Genomic DNA, 17,877 nt, shown 5'->3' with positions numbered 1-17,877 from the left:
TTGGGAAAGGTACAGAGAAGGACAAGAAAAATGATTACGGGTATGGAACAGTTTCCATATCAGGAGAAACTGAACAGACTAGGTTTCAGAGTGGTAGCCGTAGTCTGTATCAGCAAAAACAACGAGGAGGAACTAGGACTGTTCATCTTTAAAGGAAAAAGAGACAACTAAAAAGGGGGATACGATAAAGGTCTATACAATCATGAATGGTGTGGGAAAAAAGTGAATAGGGAAATGTTATTTACCCCTTCACATAACACAAGAAGTCACCAATGAAATTAATAGGCAGCAGGTTTAAAACAAACCAAACTACTTGTTCACAATGCACAGTCAACTGGTGGAACTCGTTGCCAGGGGATGTTGTGAAGGACAAAAGTATAACCTGGTTCAAATAAGAACTAGATGATTTTATGGAGGACAGGGCCATTAATGGCTATTAGCCAAGATGGCAGGGATGCAACATATGCTCTAAGTGTCCCTACGCCTCCAATTGCCAGATGCTGGGATGGATCACTCAGTAGTGCCCTGTTCTTAAACATCTGGCATTGGCCACTGTTGGAAGACAGGATACTGGGCTAGATGGATTATTGGTGTGACCTAGTATGGCTATTCTTATGTTCCCAAGAAAATGTCTTAAAGCATAGGAGTGGGGTGGAGAACTGGTTTCTCATCCTGGAAGACCACTGTTGTTCTTTTTAATGTAAGTGATGGCGTCTAGATAATGCAATGATGACTACCTTAGAAATGCACATACAAAGAAAAAGAGAAATTGTAATGACCATTAGTTGTCTTGTTTTAGTCCTTCTTGCACAGCAACGTGTTCGTCTTTGGCTGTTGCAGAGGCTTAAGGTCACCATTCTTCAAGCACATATACAGGTGCTTAACTCTGCATGTATGAGTAATCTCGCTGAATGTGAATTCAATGGGACTATTCATGGGCCTAAAATTAATCACATGCATTAGTGTATGCAAGGAGCTTTGGAGGAGAAGGGTTTTTTAATTACTATTATTACTCTTCATAATAACCAAACTGCTTGTTGGAAAAAAAAAAAAAAAAAAACCTTCAGAAAAATGCAGGCGGAAATAGTTGAAATGCTCTGCTGTTAGTAATTTCAAGGGGAAGATGATGTACTATCAAATATATTGAGGAGAGAGAAATAAAAAGGGAAACTGTTCTTTGAAGAACCTGCAACATCATTTCAAAGGTTTGCTATCGGTTTATTACACAAGAGAAAATAACTTGTAGGCTGATATCAGCCCAAGGGAGTGGTGGAAAGGTATTGTTTATGTTATGTTTAAAAGCAGGAATTTAAGTTTTCAAGTTTGCACCTGCTAAGCACACCTTACTTTCAAAGGATGAACATCCTAAAACTCGTTTCCTATTTGAGACACATTAAAACAAACAAATATACAATAATGCAAGAAAATAGGTAGGTGACAGGTAAAAGTGAGACACAAAGGCTTACTTTAGATGTTTAAAAAAAAAAAAAAAAAAAAAAGGCAAGAAACTTCAATGGCAAAATAATTTAACAAGTATTCCGTGTAAAAATGCCCTCTCCTCTGGAATAAGAAAAGGAAAATTAGAGGAAAATGTAATAGGAGTTAGGAGTACTTACCAGCTGGAAGAAAGAAAGAAAGAAAGAAAGAAGCAGCAGCATCTATTTAGATAGTAGCCACTTTAGGACTCTGCCAAATGTAAAGGCGTAATCCAGAAAGGCATTCTCGGAATAAAGTTCCTATACGTGGGGAGAACTAGTAGGAACTAAGCAGTCACTAAGGAAGAGACTGCTTCTGCGGTGTACATATTATGCAATATCATAATTATATTTGGACTGTATGCTGGTTCATAAGCAGGACTTTTGGGAATGTAAATACTTTATTTAGTACACAAACACAAACTATTATCTTATACAAAATAAAATATGCTTTTCTGAAGGATTGGGTGAAAAGCAAAATTAAGAGGCACACAGCACCAGTTCAGAATGATCATTTGTCACATAATCTTTAGCTAAATTTGGCACAATTTGATTGAAAATTAGATTAAATTTGTGCTTATCAAACATCTTAAGATTCATTGTAAGCTGCTGTCTTCAAAGTGATTGTTTATTTGTTACTTACATATGTTTAATGAAACCTACGACTGTCCTCATGAGATGAAAGCCCCCACAAAGCCTGAGTGACTTCACTTTGTTTGGGGAACTATGTTATGTTCTAAGTGGAATGTTATCATTGCCTGTTAGGTCCACTCCCTCTGGGGCACCTGGCATTGGCCACTGTCGGTAGACAGGATACTGGGCTAGATGGACTTTTGGTCTGACCCGGTACGGCCGTTCTTATGTTATGTTATGTTCTAACTATGACAGAAACACCAATCCACTCAGCTATAATGCAGTCCTGCCCCATCCCAGTGTGGGGAGGTCATAGTTGGGCTTCTGGATCTAGAGCAGAATTTGTTCCGATGTGTGCTGCAATTTCTATTTTTCTGAGAGATTTCTTGAAAAAAATTTTTTAAATAAGAAGGTTGGATTTTTTTCTTTTTGATCTTAATCAAGAAATAATTCTCCACTTTGGGTAGAGGTCAATGATGTCAATTTTACTCAGTATCAGAGGGGTAGCTGTGTTAGTCTGAATTTGTAAAAAGCAACAGAGAGTCATGTGGCACCTTTAAGACTAACAGAAGTATTGGGAGCATAAGCTTTCGTGGGTAAGAACCTCACTTGCTCCATACTGATTTATACCTGCCTCTGGAAATTTCCATTGCATCTGAAGAAGTGAGGTTCTTACCCACGAAAGCTTATGTTCCCAATACTTCTGTTAGTCTCAAAGGTGCCACAGGACCCTCTGTTGAATTTGACTCAGCTAATCTATGATTTAATCTGGGCTGTAAAGGCTGGGATTGTTAATGTAAGGGGGCTTCCTTTTGATGCAGGGCATCTTTTAGAGAAACATGTTCCAAATTTTATAAAATGCCAATTCTTACTTGCCCCAGAGCTACCTGTTAGGTCTCTCTGCCCCCCTCCAGATTATAAAATGATTAGTTAATTGAAATTCTTATCACTATTTGAATGCTTGTGGTTATATAGTTCCAGGAGTGAATGTTGTCAAGGATTGTGCAAATCTTGGGCAAGATCCTAACCTGCAGCTCAAGAGCACTTAGTACAACTCAGAATGGGGAGGTGCAAAGGTAGCCTAAAACAGGGGTAGTCAATAGGCGGACTGCGTGCCAAATCCAGACCGCCAGATGCTTTTGAATGACCCTGAAATGTTTTTATTTACTTATTATTAATTATTATTTTATAAATTATTATTTTCTCTGGAGTCTGAACCTTGACTATACCTTGACCAAGTAATATGGATCTTGGCAAAAAATAATTGACTACCCTGAAGCCACCATTACACTCTACCTCCCATCCTAGGGCTACTCTGCACTGGTCCACCCCTCCTCCAAGACAAGCTTGGAACAGCCTGCAGAATCTTAGGAGACCTGGCTGCCTAAGGTCTCAACAAACCATTCTAGAAACAGGGCACGGAGACGCCTTCCCACCTGTGCTGACTGTAGAGAGGTGGCATAAGAGCAGCTGCTAGTCAGCTTCACAGGGGAAATTTCCAGCAGCAAGTGAATTTGTTTTTAGGGTAGCTTTGTACCAGCAGAGTGGTGCAATGCTAGCCTAATGCAGCTAAAAAACCAGCCAAACATCTCTCTGACATAGCTATTGTGAGAGAAGGTGACAATCTTTTTTGCTCTCTATTAAATAGGTATTATTACCTTAAGGATTTTTAGGATTGTTTAATTTTTCTCCTTATCTGGTACCCAGGGCCACAGAGAGCGGGTTCGGGCCCCGGTGAAAAAAATTTTTCAGACCCCCCACAAGGGCAGATCGGCTAAACAGGGCCGACGAGAGGGGGAGAAGCCGGGGCCCCTTCTGGACCTCCGGGCCCCGGTAAGACGATGGGGGGGGGGGGGGGGAAGCCGGGCCCCCTTCCGGACCGCCAGGCCCCGGTAATTTGTACCGGCTCCCCGCCCTCGGCGGCCCTGCTGGTACCTGTACCATCAATGTTGTCTTAAAAATGATAAAATAAATAACCGTAAAAATATGCTCGTACAAAGATTACTGGGTTTTAAATAAAAGACGCATCATGTGGCTGGTACTAAGCAAACAGGGTCAGGTTTTGCCTCTCCTTCCAACAGAAAGGGGTCTGGGCTGGGTGACAGATCCTCAAAATCTGGTACCAAGCTTGGTTGCTCACGCCTTGGATCAGCAGACACTGGGACTGATGCAGGCCCCCCCAAACTCAGCCTCTTTGGGGATGGGTATTAACACATCTCTCTCCCTAGAGATTCCAATGCAGGAACAGTTTCTTTCCAAATAAGTTTAATATATTCAGAGCCTGAAAGATTTCTGGGGTCTGTATGTGTATGTGGTTTGTCATCTCTGCAAACAATACTAATGTGGTTGGTATACGCGGGCTTCTGTTTTGGGGGAGGGGGGTATTAATTTCATTTTTTGCAATTTTTGAGTTTTATGTAGATGTCCAAAAATTGGGGGATTTTTGGGGTTCTCCCTTTGTATATATTGTAAGGAGTAATCTCTTTGTAATGTTCTCTAGTGTACTTTAACACTGTACTGTTTCAAACAGCATTATGTTAAAGTGTACTATGGAACCAATAGTGCCCACCAGCAGGATCTATACAGTCCAATTAATGTGCAATGCATTCGTGCACTTTAGAAATCAAACCCCGTAGTCCTCATTACTGCTCTGTGTACACAAGCCCTTAGGTACAAGTATCCATTTCTGGTGTGTGTCCCCCCCGCCAGGTTTATTGTATGAACGATAATAATAATAATAAAATTGCTATCATCATCATCTGTATCGGGGTGTTTATGGGTGTTTAATGGTTAAAACTTAAAACAGAAGCTCTAATTTTATTTAACTACAATTATGCCAAAAATTGGATGTCCTGCTCAATTCATTTGTCATCTAAAGAGAATTTTTATAAAACACACAATGGCAGTCGCCGCTGGTAATCAACAAATTTACATAATTATACCTTGCCTGCCTGATCCAGACATATATCCAGCAGAGGGACTTGTATAATTCAACTTCACTTTGAGACACTGCAACAAATCTTCGTGTTTCCGAGAAAGCTGATGCTATTCTGGACATATAGATCACAACAAGTGTGGACAAAAAACAAACCAACCCCCAAATAGGCAGAGAAACTGTAATATAGTCTTTCAAACCATTCTGCAAATCCCTCTTCAGTAAATCTATGCAGAGTGCATGGTAGAAACATGTCAAAGTGCCAAATAGTCAGTACAATGCCACATTTTGAGTCTATAGGACAGCTAAGTAAATATGAGTATTAATACCAAGTAAATGGACATAAAAATGAATACCCAGATTATAGCAGACTCTGACATTGCCTGATAGCAGTATGCCAAATGGCATGTAAATTTTAAACAAGGCAACTAATGCAGAGCCTCGGGGGCACCATAATCCAACTAAATAAGCCCCCCAAAATGCACTTCCATCAGACAAGCTGGGAGCCTGACCTGCAGCATTTCTACAAAATCAAGTTCTTTGTCATACAAAAACCCAAGTGCCTAAATTAAACTCTGCACAGTGGTACAATGCTTTTTAGAAAGTCAAGTTCCAGCTGTTTGAGACACTGACAAATTTGTTTGCAATAAGTGTGTTCATTTAATACTTTTAGCTTTAAGAAGTAATTTCATAATCTCTTTTGATGGTACAGAACCTTATACAGTAACACCATTAAAGAGATGGACAGGAAAATAGAAGGGGCACCTCCACACACCCCTACAATTTACATACATTATCAAACGTGTATACAAAGCCATAGAATACAACAGTGAGAAACAGAGTGAAACAGTAATTGGATTATCTTGGATTGAATGCTGTAGTGCTACTTTGTACTATTATAAAATGGGCATGTTTATACAAATGAAAAAGTATAAAACTAAACAGAATAAAGTGTAATCCATAAGAATTTTGTCCTTTTTCTTCGAGTTCTTTTTAAAAAAATCTCTCTTTACATGCTGCATTATGGCCAAATCCTCCGACATCCTTCTCTCTCTCTCTCTCTCTCTCTCACACACACACACACACAGCATTGAAAGGGGATTGTGCTGTTAGGAACAAAGAAAGGAACTCGTTTTCAGCTTTGTGCTTCAGCATTTACTACACAATTTCCATTAACTGCACTAATATTTACTCAGAATCCGCATTTTGCATAGCTGAAGTATACTTGAAAGATTAAAGTTTATAAGAAATTTCAATAACCATCGAACTCACATTTACATTTTCAATGTTTTGTGGGTGGAAAAAATCATTAGGGGGAAGAAAATAATATGATGAGCCTCTGGCCACTGAAGACTGAGTCTTTTTATAGATTGTTTGGAATATTGTTGTAGCTGTGTTGGTCCAATAAGAGATATTACCAACCCACCTGGTCTCTCTTTGCATAGATGCAAACACAGTTAGTCAATTGAGTAAAATAGTATGTGACATGATAGACAATTCAAGGGATGCCAGAGACATATACAAAAATCCTTTGAAATAGGTTTTTGTTTTGGTTTTTAGATACAGGGTTCTATGTACAAAAGTAGGCTGACCAGATTATCAAGAAACTAAATGTGGTGAATTTTTCATATTCTGAGCTCTCTGTTTAGTGAAATGACTAATGCAATCTACATTTCTGAGGGCTTGTCAATACATGGCATTTTCAGATAGAAATGTGGTCCCAACACTCCTCCTAGCAATAATTCAGATAACTCAATGGATTACAAACCAGTTTGTTCTGTAACTTGTGGCAAGTGGGTAAAAGTGCCCACGCCATCGCTACAACAATACAGAATTAACATAACACACATTCAAAGGATTAAAAGATGGCTAACTGATAGGTCTCAGATTGTAGTGGTAAACAGGGAATCATCATCAAGTGGGTGTGCTTCCAGTGGGGTCCCGCAAGGCTTGATTCTTGGCCCTATGCTATTTAACATTTTTAATCAATGACCTGGAAGAAAACAAAATCATCACTGATAAAGTTTGTAGATGACACAAAATCTGTGGGAGTGGTAAATAATGAAGAGGACAAGTCTCTGATACAGAGTGATCTGGATTGCTTGGTAAATTAGGCACAAGCTAATAATATGCATTTTAGTACAGCTAAATGTAAATGTATGTATCTAGGAACAAAGAATGTAGGTCGTACTTACAGAACAGAAATGTGTACAACATAAATCCTTATACTTTCCAATTCTGGTTTAGCTGCTTAGATTTGGCATATTTTTCTTTTCTTCTTTCCCCCTCCCCACAGGTGTTGGTATTGTAGGAAGGCTTTTGAGTAATGGTGGATTTTGCAATGGGATCAGAAATCAGTAAGAGATTAGGCTCATTTGGATTTCATCCAGAAGACAGTCCCACAGATGAGGATTTTCTGCTGAAAATGCTCTTCCTCTGGCTCATGAAAGTTTCACTCTAGGCCTTAATCACTTCATCTTTGCTGATGAACACAGCTGCCTTGGTGGACAATAGATGGGTTCCAAGATAGCTGCGTTGATACCATATCCTGCCCTGCCCTATATGACATGGATGGGTGTTTTGAGACGTTATGCTAATCCTAGCTGGGACCTATGTTTCCTCTAAGCTGCGCAACCACGCAGCAGGCTATCAAGGGCCACACAGGCAGGGAGAGGCGTCCATCCCCTGGCCTTGTCCAGCGCCCCCACTGGAGCTGCCGGGGAGAGGCACCCCTCCCCCAGCCCAGCCCAGCCAAAGCTGCGGCGGCTGGGGAGAGGACCCCTCCCCTGGCTTGGCCCAGCCCAGCCGGAGCTGCTGCTGCCCGGGAGAGGAGCCTCTCCCCCAACCCCAAGCTGCTGCAGCGAGAGAGGGCTGGGGGAAATCTCTCTCTCCCCCTGCAGTCCCAGGGCAGCCTGCACCCTAGAGCCCTCACCCCCCACACCTCAACCCTCTGTCCCAGCTCTGAGCCCCCTCCCACACCCCAAACCCCTCATCCACGGCCCCACCCCAGAGCCTTCACCCCCAGCCAGAGCCCTCACCCCCCATCCCCCCCAATCCTTTGCCCCAACTCCGAGCCCCCTCCCGTACCCCAAACCCCTCATCCACGGCCTCACCCCAGAGCCGTCACCCCCCGCACCCGAACCCTCTGTCCTAGCCCCGAGCCCACTCCCACACTCTGTCCGAACCCCTCAGCCCCAGCTCTGCCACACATCACCTCCATATTGGTGCACATAACAAAATTCATTCTGCACATGGACGTAAAAAATTTAAGGGAACATTGGCTGGGACCCAATCCTGAAAGATGCTGCCTTCCATCACATCCAACTGAGTGCAACAGGAGCAGAGGATGGGTAGCCCCATATAGGATCAGGCCCCTGGTTCACAATGAGGCATTGCTGGGGTCTACAACAGTCTATCCCGTGGCAATCTCTGTGCAACGCCTCAATATTACAAGCAGACACACAAGAGGGAAATGATGACAGAGTGGGCGATACATAGGTAGGGGCCACTGCCAGACAGATTACTGTTGGATTGCGGCCCTCTCACTTGGGTTCAGAGCAGCCATAAGGAAAGAAAAATATTTGCCCCTAATGCATGCAGGAGTAACTACAGTTCCTTCCTGGAGGCAGCTGGCAGTGAGCAAGATGGGAAAACATTGCCAACTGCCCAGGTAAGCAGCTTCCTCTCCTCCACCCATGCAGCAGACGTCAATAACTGCACATGCAGGATCAGGGCCTTCCTTTGTTGTTACAGCTATGTTCTTGTTCTACTACTACAAACAAATACTGTTTACTGCTCTTGTTAACCCACCCCATATGTGTGATGATCTGACACCTCTTACAAATCTACCTGTGTCTTCTGGATACAAGAGTTTTATAATGCTATTGGATCATCCCAATCTCATCTGTGTCTTCTGATCTCTGTTTGTTTGATCACAGCTGTTATTCTGGAGACAGCAACTCCATAGTGAAGGCTGCACTGAGATTGTACTTAGTGCAGAACCAAAGTCAGTCCATTACACACTTCAATTATTGCATTTGGTCTTCCTGATCCATATAGGAGTAAGGGCAAATAAGCTGCCCACTCCCTAGCTACCCTCCTGGTTGTGACTCTAGCCAGGGGTGGATGACAGGGGCTCCTTGCCTGATATTCTCCCATGTGAGCAGGTGGGCAGAAAGGGACCTTCCTCATTAAACCTACAACCAGTTTAAAAAGAGAATCTCTATAATAAAAGGATTTGCACAATTTTAGTCAAACCAAGTGCTGTATTTTATTTGTGACAGTTACTACTTTTGTAATGCAAAAGCCCATTTGTTTGCTTCTGAAATAAAATTTTTAAATAAACACATCACTACATGCCTTATTTGATTACACAGCTTTCAAAAGCACATAGTAAATGGAAACTCAAAGCAGGTACAAAACAGCAATTAAGATTAGCAGTCATGAAACAGAAGTCGATAACCTGATGTCTAAATTATGTTTGAATTGTCATAAAAACATAAGCTAGTCTAAAAATGAAACCATTGCCCATCTTAGCATATCTTTTGTAAAACAGCTCCATAACAGAAGGTTCTCTTGCCACTTCTGCTCTCTATCTGCTAGAATATTGATTTATACCATACACACTAAAAATAAAGTCGAGCAGATAGCCAACGGGCAGCAAAGATCAGTATGCCTAGTTGACAACAGACAAAATGGGGAGGGAGGGAAGGAAAGTGTATGAAGAAATATATAAACAAGATGAACAGGAAAATGCCTGGAAGATGAAAGATGGGAAATCTAATACATTTAAGGACGGAAAAGAGAAAGTTCTGCAGCTTAGAAAAAAATAAATCTTAGAGGTGAAATCCTGGTCCCATTAAAATCAATGGCAAAATTCCCATTAACTTCAGTGGGGACAGGATTCCACCTAATTTATTTACTTAATTAGGTCCTGATTCTACCACCTTTCTTGCTGCCCAGTAGTAATGGGACTACTTGTAGAATAAGTTACTAATGCAGTGATATTCAGAGGTTCAGGAGCCAAATTAGCAATCAACATTACCCAAAAGAGGCACAGTAGTGTGAATTTACCATAGTACAATTCATATTTAAACAGCATGACAGGGGAAAGATTTAGTTTTTTATATATATAAAAATATATACAATTCTCAGAGCAAATACGTTGATAACCAAGTTATCAACTTGCACTAATAACATAGTAAAAGCATCTCAATTGATTAATAATTAAATCACAGTGTTTTAACATCATGTACTGTAAAGAGCCACAGGAGACACATTAAAGAACCACTTGCGGCTCGTGCGCTGCAGTCTGGGAGTAACACTGATCTAACGTAAGGGTGACAGAATCAGACCCTCAACTGGTTTATTGAACACCTATCTCACAACAGTGTCTGGGACAAATGTACATAATAAACCCAAGTTATATCAAAGTTATAGCTATGTCCAGCCACCCCAGCATACAAACATGGGTCCCAGACATGAAAAATACTTGAATCATGAAGAAGCCCCATTGTCTTCAAAAGGACTACTTGTGCACATACATGTTTGGGGAATCTAGGCCAAAACGGGGGAAATGAATATACAGGAAGAATTGGTGAAAAATAAATTTTGAAGCCAAAATGATCAAAGGTGGACTAACCTGAGTAGTTTTGTTCAGGATGAGAAGATCAAAAGCAAACAGAGAACACAGTTGCACTGCACATTTGAATAAGCTTACTGATAGAAAGAATTTCAATTTTATTTTGGGGGAATTTTGTTCGTTTTTTTTCTATTGCGGGAGATCCGGAGGGAAAATGTCAGGTCTTGCCTCGGGGGTGGGTAGGAAAGCCATGGAGTTGGGGGGCAAGGTAGGTTTCAAAGCATGTCCTCCCTGCACTCAGCTGTCAGCAGTGGCTCCTGTCCTGCAGGACTGGGCCTGGCTCCCCGTATTGGGTGTTGCTTCCTAGTCCATGGTGTGGTAGTGCTGCTCAGGTTTGGGCTGTCTGCCCCTCCACAATGATGGGGGGAGTGGATGGGCCAAATTTGACTGAGTGGTGCTGCAACCCTGTGTGCCAGGACACACCACTATCACTCAAATTTTGCCCCATGTCCAGTTTCTCATGACACAGGAACAGGCAGGCTATCCAGTCCCAATCCCCGGAGTGAGAAGCTGGACCCAGCCATGAGGGACAGGAAGCTACAGGAGCTTTGTTTTTTCTCCATTTTATAGGCTGTTTTTTTGTTTTATTTCATTTTTTTTCACAAATGTGAAGTAACAACACAGAGCTCTACTTATTGATCCATTCTTCTTGAAAGTTTTGTATCTGACGTACGCCAGCACATAGAAAAAGAGACGGGAATTTGTATTCAATTCAATATCAACATCTTTACTAACATGACAAGATATACGGTAGGGCCAAAGCTGATAAATTTAGGGACCAATCATACTCCATTTGACATCAATGGGAGCAGAACAGGACTTCAAATATTTGAGTACAGAACTGGTTTCACAATGGATTTAATATACAACCAGTACTTAAGCTTGAGGGAAGACTAGCACAGAGAAGGTGAAAGAAGATGCAAAGCAGTCTACAGCCACACAGAAAGGATCATCAGAACTTGAACGGTAGCACCAAAATGGTCCAGACAGGAGATGCTAAAAAAAACAGCCTGCAGGATTCCTCTCTTGCAGCTGCCTTTGATAATACAACCTACGTGCCTATTGTTTTGTCCTCCACTCACAGCCAATTCCAAGTGGCTGCTTTATAGATGTTGACTACAAAGCTGCCATATTCCTGGCAAGAATTACTTTTGACAGCTGAATCACAAGGCTCTAGCTTTGTAGGCCTCGAGAATACAACATTTAACCTGTCTGCAAATATTCACCTGAATAGCCTGAAGGTCCTTGTTGTTGGGATGAAAACAGACAGACAAAGAGGATCATCATTTTGCAAACCCTTTCAGCTTTAGAAAGATAGAACTTAAAAAAACCCTAGAGATCTCCAGGGCAAGGAAGCTCTTCTCCACTGGTTTCTACCACACAAAGGAAGAGATAGCAGCATTTCTTTTTACCTTGAGAGAAACTAAACAAAAAAAACTTCTAGAACTATCTTCAGACAAAAATAAAAAACAAGGAAGAGCCATGAATAAACCCTGAATTATTGCAGGTCAAGACAATCACAATACAAAGAGAGAGATAGAGACTCAAAGGGAAATCCGTACAGACTTCAAAACCAATATTTAGGTTTTAAGGGTCAATCATTTGTGGGCTAGATTCTCATCTCTGACAGCGTAACTCAACAGTTACTCTGGCTTCATTCCAATATGACGGAGCAAGGTATCTGGTACTGTACGTATTTTATAGAAGCCTATCAGCATTTTCATAATACCCCTCTATTTTACAGGTGTTTTAAAGCTGTAAGTGAGCTCCTAAAAATTAGTAACATATGGATATTGCCATAGGTATTCACCACAAAGTTATGGGCCAAGTCTTCAGCTGGCATAAATTGACTTCAGTGGAGCTACACTGATTTACACCAGCTATGGTCCCATTTGCATATATTATTTAACACATAACAGCTTCGTAAAACATTTCTCTGCCCTTGCCAGGGTGCTATTCAACCTAATAAAAACAGTCATAATAAATGTAAAGTAATTAAAATAAAAAGCAGTTACTTGTGCCTTCAAAGTATCCAAGCGGTGAGGATGGGGGAAATCCAGCTCTCCCCTCCATAGGTTTGGAGGGCCCCACATGCAGGGTAGCTGTTGCAATGCCGGTATGTGAGAAGGGCTAAGATTGGCTACAGCTGTATAAAAGAAATGTACCCCTTCCCCACAGCAAGGAGCCACAGTATGTTGTAGCTCCCTGAGTGCTGTTGTGGAGAAGTAGGGGTGGGAGTAGAAAAGACAGGGGTAGGACAGAGTAGAGGGGAGCCTGGGGAGGGGGAATTCACCACTTAACTATGTTCTAACCCTTTCATATCACAGATGGGAGTACTAGGTTCATGGACTAAGATGTTCAAAACTGCCTAAAAGATACAGATTCACAATCCCAATGGAAATTGGGAATTCAGGTCCTGTAGTAGATAGCTATGGAAACCTCAGCTCAGAAGGGCTGTGGAAAGACTCCACAGTGTGGAGGAAGGAATCCACTTTCTTCCCCCTGTACAGGTTCCTCAGCCCAGTATCCAGCCAGGTTTCTCAGGAAGATTTTGCCAGTGTTGGGCAATATTAACCACTATCCCCTGGCTGCTGGGTGCTGCTCTGGGCCAGTTAAATTGGGTTTACTTTTGTAATGCAAAGGTTCCATAATGTAAAAACGTGTGAATCTGGCCCATTCTCCGAAGCATTGCTCTTTAAAAAGGGGTGTTATGCACACATTCAAGACACTGGAGCCAAAATCTGCTCAGTTACACTGATATAACTTTGAAACAACTCCACTGAAGTATGTAGTCAATTTAGTGCATGTATTCTATATTTATACCACAGAGCAATTTGCCCCCAAATTATTGCTAAAGAAAAAGGCTTTTTATACACACACATTTTATATAAAAACAGAAATGTCAATAAGCATCATTTTCAAAGTCACATTGTGAAAGCAAATTCACTTCCGATATTTTTTATTCCTGTTAGAAACAGGCAAGCTAACAGCTTTGAAATTGTGTGAAAACAATAAAAGCACTGGCAGGTACTCCCACACTGACAAGACTAAATCAATCTATCAATCAAGCATAAATCAATGGAATTACACTAGTTTTATTCGAGGGCAAAGAGATGAAAAATCAAGTCCATTATGTATTGATATATAACAAAACAGCCCTTATAAACAGGAACATTGGTATAATCCAGGGTGGATAAAAATCAATTATTTAAAAAAAAAATCTGATTTTTTTATTTAAATCGGATTGTTTTGATAAAATGCTTTTTGAAAAAAAAAAAAAAAAAAAAAAAAAGGACACCTATCTAAAGAAAGATACATCATAGCTCAAAGATAACTCATAATGGAATAGGGATTATAAATTCTAATTCTATAGTATGAGACTACATGAATATATTATGTTTAAGAAAAGTTTTGTAAATGAGTTCCAATAGTTCATGGATTAGGGACCCAATCTTATGGGGTTCCAGGGCCTTCTGTATAGATTATTTAGTTTAATCTTTCTATCTACCCAATGGGACTCAGTGCTTGGTCTAGAAGATACCATCAGAGATGCTTAGTTTTGCAGTTCTCAAACTGTGGATTTGTGTCTCCAGAGATAACATGCTTGTTAACAGCAAAAATGTTTTTAATAAATAAATATCTGTAGAGAGGTGAGAAATAACAGACCTCAACTCTATTGTCCCTCTGCAAATTTGAGTACACAGAGTCAATCCCTTACCTCTCTCTGAAAGTGCAAAGTTTCAAAAAGTTCAATGAATAGGAGATTGTTGGGGGCGAAATAGATCTGGACAAGGAGAAGAAGTCTGGAGATAAATGTGAGAAGGGAGAGACAGGCAGTAGAAACAAAAGTGAAACTGTTTGAGCAGCATATTCCAGGAGTCTTGAGGACTTTCCGAGTGTAGCCTTCATTGATTTGAGATCTACCATGCCATTCTCTCACTAGGAGGGAAAACCTATAATGGCAGCAGGCTGTAAGAGAGATCCAGTTTGGGAATATTTTAATAAAAAGTTCCTCTACCTGTGGGTAAAACAAGCATGCGTGCAAAATGTAAACAGTGCAACAAAGAATTGCAAGGCCTGGTTGCCCGAATGAAAGTGTTCCTTCTCAGGAGGAAGCTGCGTTGAAAATGATGAAAGGAACACGTCTGAACATGCAGGATCTTCAGGTTGGTAAACTTTTTATTTCATACTTCTTTCTTAAGGACTGCCTGTCTTCCTTCTGGACTATTCTTGAATTCTCATGTTTGAGCAAAAAATATAGTTGTTACTCTTAATTTAAATCAAATCTACCCTGGTATAATCTTGTAAATTTCTGTAAAAAAAGTTTGGCGATTCAGTTGAGGTGTGGGGAATAAAGAATTACAAATTAATATAATAAAATGTAACATGTATCTGGCATCATTGTTAAGTCTGCAAGACAAGTGAATGTCTCTGAATCAGTTCTAATAAAAGATTCACTGACCAAACCAAGTGTCACTTATGGGATTGGAGAAGAAGTTATCAGGAAATGTATTTATTTCTTCAGTGTGTGTTTACTGATGGCCTTCTATGCCCCTTATATAAAACATGGTAAATAGATGAAAATATTACAATAGACCAAGATGAAGGCCTTTTGGAATAAAGAGTTTTAAAATTCAAAATAAAGGAGACTCTTCTAATGGGCAAGGAAAGATTCCATGTACACAAGGCTACAGCTGCAATACTAAGAATGGTAAATTCTTTTGCCTGTGCAACCTTTTCTACATTTTAGAATCTATACCCTTGCCCTAACAGGGTAAGATGACATGTACGGAGCCAGAAATTCAGTAAAATTATGTGCTGAAGTTAGCACATTGGCAAAAGAAAACCTCATTTTTCCTTTAATTTTTTTCTTCATTGAAATAAAGAAAGAAAGACAATGAAATAATTACAAACTAGTTTATAAAGGGGACTTATATCTTCTTGTGTAGCAACATATTCAGAACTGTTTGAAGTTAAAGAGCCAGTTCCATGCAGTATGCCATCAAATCCAGGGTTCTCAGGCAAGAAAAGAAAAACCTTTGCTGCTTAGTCATTTCCTGCTTTACAGAAGTGATAATCCTAGAATAACTATTCGATCAAACCATGGCAACGGAAAATGGCTTGATGATATGAAAGACAAGTATTTTTGATGTCATGGCCTAGTAAGAGCTGGATAAGTCCGTGTAACTATCACAGTCCATTCAGTACAGGAAGTTCCAGGTGGGACACAGTGTTACAAAGAGAAAACAAACAAAACCCAACCATTTTTGTATTAACAGAACTTAGAATTTTCTGAAGGGACCTCATTTTTGTTTAAAGTACTTTAAGAAATAAAACAGTAAAAGTGGGACGGATCCTGGACCTCCTGCATTGCCTACACAAAACAACCAAAAAGGCAACTAAATTGGTAGAGAATTTCCTTCAGCATGAAGGAACCACTGAAGGGCATAGAGCCACTGTAGTTAATCTATCATCACCCACCTCTCAGTCCCTAGTACAGAGGATATGCCTGGGGCAAAGATGGAATCTGTATGCCCCAGCAGTCTTCAGCTGCCAGAATGTCCCTTCAGTGACTTATGATACTAAGCATAGGTTAAAGAAGCTATGGGCTACAATAACTTACACCAAGGCCTGGCCAACTCCCTGACTAGTCTCTGGGAGCCAAAAAGGGGACACAAAGTTACTTTTCTCCCCACTCTTCCTAAAGTAGAGACCCTTTCCACTTAAGCCAAAGGAGAATTTTCATTAGCTGTTACCAATATAGGGCTTATGACATAAAGGATGAATGGCTCTGATGTCATCCAGTCCAAAATAATGGTATGGATATAAATTACACTACAGTCAAGCCTTAACTATAACCTACATCTCAGGAGACACAGAAATTATTTTATAACAAGGGAAGATGTCTTTAATTTAATTACAAACCTAAGTTATGCATTTGGAAAACTGAAAAGTCTTATGAGTAAAGTTATTCTCTACTGACATGCCATATTCTACAAATTATTAATTTAGATCACAGGTCACCAAACTGCAATGGAGTCAATGGCTTCTAACACTATTGCAGGCAAGTTTTATTTCTAGGAACAAAGCAACTGCCATATGAAAATAGACCAAGGTCCATCTTGTCTGGAAGTCTGTCTCTGACTCCAGCTTACACCAGATAATTCAGGGTAAACTCTCACAATATACCCAGACAATTGTGTACTTCTATCCCCTGGGATGAGGGAGGAAGAATGTCCACAATATCCAGTCAGTGGGACTGATGAACTTTGTAACCCCATCTTAGTTAGCATGAATCCGAATAGTTCTTATTTTCCTCAAATCTGAATACAGCATATATATGTATGTATCAGAGGGGTAGCCGTGTTAGTCTGGATCTATAAAAAGCAACAAAGAGTCCTGTGGCACTTTATAGACTAACAGACGTATTGGAGCATAAGCTTTCGTGGGTGAATACCCACTTCGTCAGACGCATGTAGTGGAAATTTCCAAAGGCAGGTATAAATATGCAGGCAAGAATCAGTCTAGAGATAACGAGGTTAGTTCAATCAGGGAGGATGAGGCCCTCTTCTAGCAGTTGAGGTGTGAATACCAAGGGAGGAGAAACTGCTTTTGTAGTTGGCTAGCCATTTGCAGTCTTTGTTTAATCCTGAGCTGATGGTGTCAAATTTGCAAATGAACTGAAGTTCAGCAGTTTCTCTTTGAAGTCTGGTACTGAAGTTTTTTTTGCTGCAGGATGGCCACCTTTAAATCTGCTATTGTGTGTCCAGGGAGGTTGAAGTGTTCTCCTACAAGTTTTTGTATATTGCCATTCCTAATATCTGACTTGTGTCCATTTATCCTTTTATGTAGGGATTGTCCAGTTTGGCCAATATACATAGCAGAGGGGCATTGCTGGCACATGATGGCGTATATTACATTGGTGGATGTGCAGGTGAATGAGCCGGTGATGTTGTGGCTGATCTGGTTAGGTCCTGTGATGGTGTCGCTGGTGTAAATATGAGCACGAGGTTTGTTGCATGGATTGGTTCCTGAGTTAGAGTTACTATGGCGCATCATCAGAGATCTACAACCTATCCTCAAAGATGATCCTTTACTCTCACAGATCTTGGGAGACAGACCTGTCCTCGCTTACAGACAACCCCCCAACCTAAAGCAAATACTCACCAGCAACCACACATCACTGAACAAAA

At 40.6% G+C, this 17,877-nt stretch overlaps 1 protein-coding gene across 7 annotated transcripts in view; it reads right to left on the bottom strand.

Moving 5' to 3' along the window:
* Positions 1-17,877, bottom strand: part of LOC101933762 (probable tRNA methyltransferase 9B) — a 70,475-nt gene that overhangs the window by 34,341 nt on the left and 18,257 nt on the right. The window contains exon 1 of one of the 7 annotated variants that reach the window (XM_065581349.1): positions 5,051-5,169. The exons of the other annotated variants lie outside the window; for them this stretch is intronic. The gene's annotated coding sequence lies outside the window, so the exon portion shown is untranslated. Of the gene's footprint in view, positions 1-5,050; positions 5,170-17,877 lie in introns of those variants that run through there. 7 annotated transcript variants of the gene reach the window in all.

This window comes from Chrysemys picta, chromosome 1 (genome assembly GCF_011386835.1).
Source record: "Chrysemys picta bellii isolate R12L10 chromosome 1, ASM1138683v2, whole genome shotgun sequence".
Classification (NCBI taxonomy): Eukaryota; Metazoa; Chordata; order Testudines; family Emydidae; genus Chrysemys; species Chrysemys picta.
The sequence above is the reverse complement of the archived record's forward strand: the minus strand, read 5'-3'. Positions and strand labels throughout refer to the sequence as shown.